The sequence below is a fragment of the Nelumbo lutea genome, chromosome 6, assembly GCF_056320005.1.
Source record: "Nelumbo lutea isolate HS-2025 chromosome 6, American lotus-T2T, whole genome shotgun sequence".
In the NCBI taxonomy this organism is placed as follows: domain Eukaryota; kingdom Viridiplantae; phylum Streptophyta; class Magnoliopsida; order Proteales; family Nelumbonaceae; genus Nelumbo; species Nelumbo lutea.
In genome coordinates, this window is record NC_142689.1 from 23,761,566 (window position 1) to 23,767,565 (window position 6,000).

A 6,000-nucleotide genomic window follows, 5' to 3' on the forward strand; every position below is an offset into this window, starting at 1 on the left:
TCAAGCTCTAATAACTATATGCATACATATAATAATAATAATAATATAGAAAATAATATATATAATATTTTTATTTTTATATATAATAATAACTAATTATTATAATTCTTAATTTTTTAAATATCAAATAAAAAATATTTTTATATATAACTTTTTTATTTTTATAAAACATTTTTCTCAAGTCAAACTCGAGCCGAATTGAGCTCGAGCTTACGGACTTTTGACTTGAGTCGAGCTCAACCTCAAAGTCCTAGCTTGAGCGCCGTACAACGACAACAAAGATGCAAAACCCGACCAAGCCATAGTGAAAAGCTTATCATCCTTGCTTCAAAACAGTAACCTCACAAAAATCCCATGGTCAGAGCTTGTGTGACCCTTACCAGTGACTCTGAGAATTCTTTTTTGAAAACGTTCTTATGTATAAGTCATCAGTCTAACGGAGAAACTAAGTACTCAATTGATACTCAGATAGTCATTTCACTTAAGTTTCAATATCCAAAATTTAAAACCTAATTAGGAGAAAAGAAAAAAAAAAAAAAAGAGTAGCAGTTCCGATCACCATACATTAGTAAATCAAAACTATGAGCACGACAACAGCACTAACCTCCTTGATCTTCTTCTCTGCAATCTTGGATACGACCTTGATCTTCAAGACGATGGGCTGAGTAACCGAACTAGGTAACATTGATGAGGGGAACATTATTGGCGGAGGCCTTCTCCTTGACATCTTAAGGTTAGGGATCATAAACCAAAGCTTGTTGATGTTGACAATGGAACAATAGAACTTATTGTGAAGCTTATGGAAGTAACGTATACCCACCTTACCCAAGCAACTTGTAAAAATAGGGGATGGAAGGAAAAAAAAAGTAATCTGAGAGTTTCATTCATTTGGCTTAAATAGATACAAGATAAGAATCTAGAAATTCGAGAAAGGCAGGGCCACATGGCAAATGCCACATGGTAGTTTGGTACAATCGAACGACGGTTACAGTTATGTACAAACTATAATATGCCCCCTCAAGTTGGAGCATGGCTATAGATAACACCCAACTTGGATAGAGCTATACCAAATTGATCTTTCCCTAGAGCTTTAGTGAAGATGTCAGCCGGCTAATTCTTTGTAGGAAGGTGGGAAGTGACAATGAGTTCTGATTGAAGGTGATGTTTGATTAAGTGGTAGTCAATTTCAATGTGCTTGGTGCGCTCATGTAAAACTGGATTTGTTGCTATGTGAAGCATCGCCTTATTATCGTAGTACAGCTCCATGAGTTGATGATGTTGTAGGCCTAAATCTTTGAAAAGCCGATGGAGCCACAAAAATTCACTAATAGTCACTGCCATGGAGTGGTATTCGGCTTCCGATGAGGAGTGGGATACTGTACTTTGCTTCTTTGATTTCCATGACAAGGGAGAATGACCAAGAGTGATGAAGTATACTGTTGTAGATCATTGTCCCTAGGTAGGTGAGTACCTTGATTTGGACATGATTTCAAATATCGAAGGACTCTAAGTGATGCATCCATATGCTGCTGACATGGTCTGCTCATGAATTGACTTAACATGTGTATAATGTATGTAATTTCTGGCCGAGTAATAGTCAAATAGATGAGCCTTCCCACCAATCGTCTGTAGCACCTAGGATTATCAATGGGTGGGCCCGCATCTGGCTCAAGACGATGTTGTTGCTCCGTTAGAAAGGGACACAACTTACAGGCCATCATTCCAGCATCTTAGAGTATATTGAGTGTGTATTTTCTCTTACATAGGAAGAAGCCATCATTTGTTCTTGAGACTTTGATGCCCAAAAAGTATTTCAGTGGGCCAAGACCCTTAATTGGAAAACATTTCTGGAGATATTGCTTTAGTGTTGTAATTTGAGTGGGATCACTGCCTACTATGAGTAAATCATCAACATAAGCCAAATTGGCAAGAACTGAGTTGTGATTAAAAGATGTAAAGAGAATGGTGTCAACTGTGGACTGAGTGAATCCTTGTTATTTGAGTGCTAAGGTCTGAAACCAATTTCTAGAGACTTTCTTGAGTCCATAGATAGACTTATTAAGGCGACACACACACGCGGGTCAATGGAGTTGAGCAGACTCGGGGGTGTCATGTAAATCTTCTCATGAAGTTCACCATGCAAGAAGGCATTATTCACATCCATTTGATGTGTTTCCCATTTTAAGACTGCAACTAATGCAAGTAAGCAATGGACTGTCACTAGTTTTGCAACCAGAGCATAAGTCTCACCATGCAAGAAGGCATTATTCACATCCATTTGAGGTAGGCTGCAGAGAATTCTCAGTTTTGGATATGATCGGCCCATGTCCTAATAATTTTGGGTCTACATTTGTGATTGGTAGTGGTATGACCAGCCTGGAATCTGATCCATTCGCATCTTGCATTGATGGTGTATTGTAAGGGAACTGATTCTCAAAAAAAAAACATATCGTGACACAAAAAATTGGTGTTTCTCAAGATTGTAGAGTCTGTAACCCTTTTGGCCATGTAGATATCCAATGAACATACATTTAACAGATCTTGAGTTAAATTTGTCACGTCCTTGGGAAAGGGTCCAAGCATAACACAGGCACCCAAAAACCCTCAAATGGTTATAGTTGGGCGGCTTTTGGAAGAGCACTTCATAGGGAGTCTTGCCCGAGAGTACAGGTGTGGACAAATAATTGATGATGTATACCGTAGTGAGTATACATTCCCCCCAGGATGTAATTGGCAGGTTTGCTTGAAGTCTGAGGGCCCTTGCTATCTTTAACATATGTCTATGTTTTCTTTCAACAACTCCATTTTGTTGTGAAGTTTCAACACAGGATCTCTGATGCTCTATCCCATGCTCATGTAGGTAAGAAAGTATTGGTCCAAATAAAAGTTATAAACCATTATCCAATTGTACGCTCTTAATGGTAGTGTGAAACTAATTTTGCACAAGAGTCAAAAACATGACAAAATAAGAGTAAGCCCCAAACTTTTGCTTAAGCTAGTATACCCATGTAACTCGAGAAAAATCATTAACTATAGCGAGAAACTAATGGGCATCACTATGAGAAGGGGTATGATAACCACCCTATATATCATAGTGAATTATTTTAAACAAAGAAGATTTATTACTACTATTGGTAAGGAAACTAAGCCTTGTTTGTTTAGCTTTGAAACAAGTATCACAACATTTATTATGAGGTGGTACAATCTTCAAACCAGGTATTTTTGACAACCGTGAGTAAGAAGCATGTCCCAATCTTGAGTGCCATGTCCAAGAATTCTCAATGGTAGAAGGATGGAAGGCCACAATTGTTGCAGGTGCAGCATGGAAGTGATAAAGCCCATCATGCATGATACCCACCCCAATTAGTTTCCTAGTGGCTCGGTCTTGCAAAACATAGAAGGTGGGAAAGAACACTATGACACAATCTAATTCTGATATAATCTTGCTCACTGAAATCAAGTTACACTTGAAACCTGGTATGTGTAACACATCCTTTAAGACTGTATCAAAATTCAAGGGCACTTGCATTTTAGAACCAATAGGCAAAAGGGTGCCATTGGGTAATAGAACTGGGTTGTGGTGACTACTTAGTCCAATTACGTCTTAAGCATAGCAAGTCATGTGATATGAGGCACCACTATCAATGAGCCAAGATCTTGAACTAACAAAATTAACTAAGCTAGAAATCTTACTCGCAAAGTTTGCAATTGTCGTAGTGGTGGACTGATTCTCACCATCAAGATAGTTAACTAGTTGACAGTATTGTTCAATAGTTAAGCCAGGGACTGGGGACTCCAAGGGAATATTCATTGTAGCTTGATTGGAGACAGACTATTTCTTGGAGGTGTTTTTGTTGCTGGATTTATTCTTGGTTTCCTAGTCCGATGGATAGCCAACAAGTTCATAGCATTTAGCTTTCACATGCCCGATCTTTTTGCAATGTTCGCAACGTGGGCGAGGCCAATCTTTTTGTTGCTATGGGTTCTTGGATCCAAATCCACTCGCATATAAGGCTGCACACTCCATAGTTGGTGGTCTATTACCACCACTTAAAGAAAGATGTTTTCTTCTTGTGATACATGTGCATACACCTTGCTGACATTTGACAGTGGTTTCATGGTAAGAATACTAGATATGATGGTGTTGAATCGTTCACCAAGTCCTAAAAGAAATTGATAGACCCACTCCTTCTCTCTTTCGACCAAGATGTCTTTGACGGCACCACCACATAAGCATTTAGGAGTGGGCGAGTATACAAAAATGGCATCCCACGAGCTTTTGAGTTTCGTATAATACACTGCAATTGAAATATTTTCTTAATGAAGCAGAGACAAGTCTCACTTCAGTTCAAAGACTTGTGGAGCATTTCCTATGAATATCAATCTTCCAAATCTTTCCAAATATCTCTGGTCGTCTCTGCATAGGCTATGCTTTCATGTAGATCTTTGGCTACTGCATTAAAGAGCCAGGATATCACCATGGAGTTGGATTTGGACCATGCAAGAAACTCATTGTGGTTCGCCAGTTCTGGTTTCGAGATCGATCCATCCACGAAACCAACCTTGTGCTTGGCATTGAGGACATTCAGCATTGCCCTTCTCCAAATTGCATAGTTGTCTCTAATCAGTGGGCAGGAGACTAGAGCTGCTCCTGGATTGTCCGAAGGATGGAGATAATATGTAGACATCGGATCTCTGATCATTCCTTCGACGATGATGTCAGGTGTCATTGAAGACGTGATCGGGTAAGGTTAGACAATTCTTAAAAGAAGAAAGTTAAGTGAGCAGTTGCGATAAAGTTTGCAGTGAAAAAAACCTGCGATAAGATTTTGGGTCGAGAAAATCTTGCGATGAACTTTGTGATGACAAGAACCTGCAACGAGGTTTGCCCAATGGGTGAAAAAGAGCTACGATGGGCTTTGTGACAAAAAAAAATAACTCTGACACCGTGTAAAAACAGGGGATGGAAGGAAAAAAAGGAATCCGAGAGTTTCATTCATTTGGCTTAAATAGATACAAGAGATGAATCTGGAAATTCAAGAAAGGTAGGGCCATGTGGCAAATGCCACATGGTAGTTTGGTACAATCGAACAACGGTTTTAGTTATGTACAAACTGTAATATAACCAAGATGGTATTTGTTGAAGAGGATCCGGTGGTGATGCATGCCACTAGTGTTACCACGACCTCCTGGGTGCTTTTGGTGCTTCCCAATTTGGCCATGCCCGGCACTGACATGCCCTCTCTTCTTCCTGCTCTTCTTGAAGCGGGTCATCATTTCTCTCTCACACCAGAAACCCCGTTGGTTTTTCTTCCCTTCATAGTTGATAACTCTTCAAACTGCTGGGAATTTGATCCGAATTGAACTGAAGAAACTCTTTCTAGTCCATGGGCACAATTCCCATAGTATAATGTGGAGTCAAAAATCAGTTCAGCGATGGAAATTAAAGCTCTTGTGAGTTTAGAGATGATAATATGTCGATAGGGGTAGTTTAGTAAAAATAGATGCAAAGGGTAAAATAGGTAGTTGGAAAAAATTGATCCATCAGTTTAACGTTTTTCATCTTGGTCGTTGACAAAAGGAGGTTTTTGTCAAAATTTTCAAAAATCTAGGGGAGGTATTTGTTAAAATGAAACTATAGGGGAGGTTTTTATGATTGTCAGAATATTTAGAGAAGATTTTTGTATTTTACCCATATTTTTAACTCCAACAATATCATCTATATCAAGGAACTTTTCAACCTAAAAGTTTAATTTTTCACTCTCTCCGATGAGACCTTGTATGGGCTTTTATTTTCTAACATACCCCCTCAATAAGACCTCTTAGGCGTGGCCAAATTTGGACCCATTCATATCTTGCACCAAAAATTAATTAAATAGCGATGAAAATTGAACACTAAGCCACTTGGTCAAGGAACCGTTCAACCTAAAAGCTTAAGCTATTAGGAGGTCCTGACTAGGCTTTTATTCTCTAACTATATTAACGCACAAGACTTTGTTA

General features: G+C 38.9%; 1 pseudogene; it reads right to left on the minus strand.

The window, feature by feature from the left end:
* Positions 1-565: 565 nt before the first annotated feature.
* Positions 566-5,277, minus strand: LOC148847959 (large ribosomal subunit protein uL15x pseudogene; annotated as a pseudogene).
* Between the last annotated feature and the right edge of the window lie 723 nt (positions 5,278-6,000).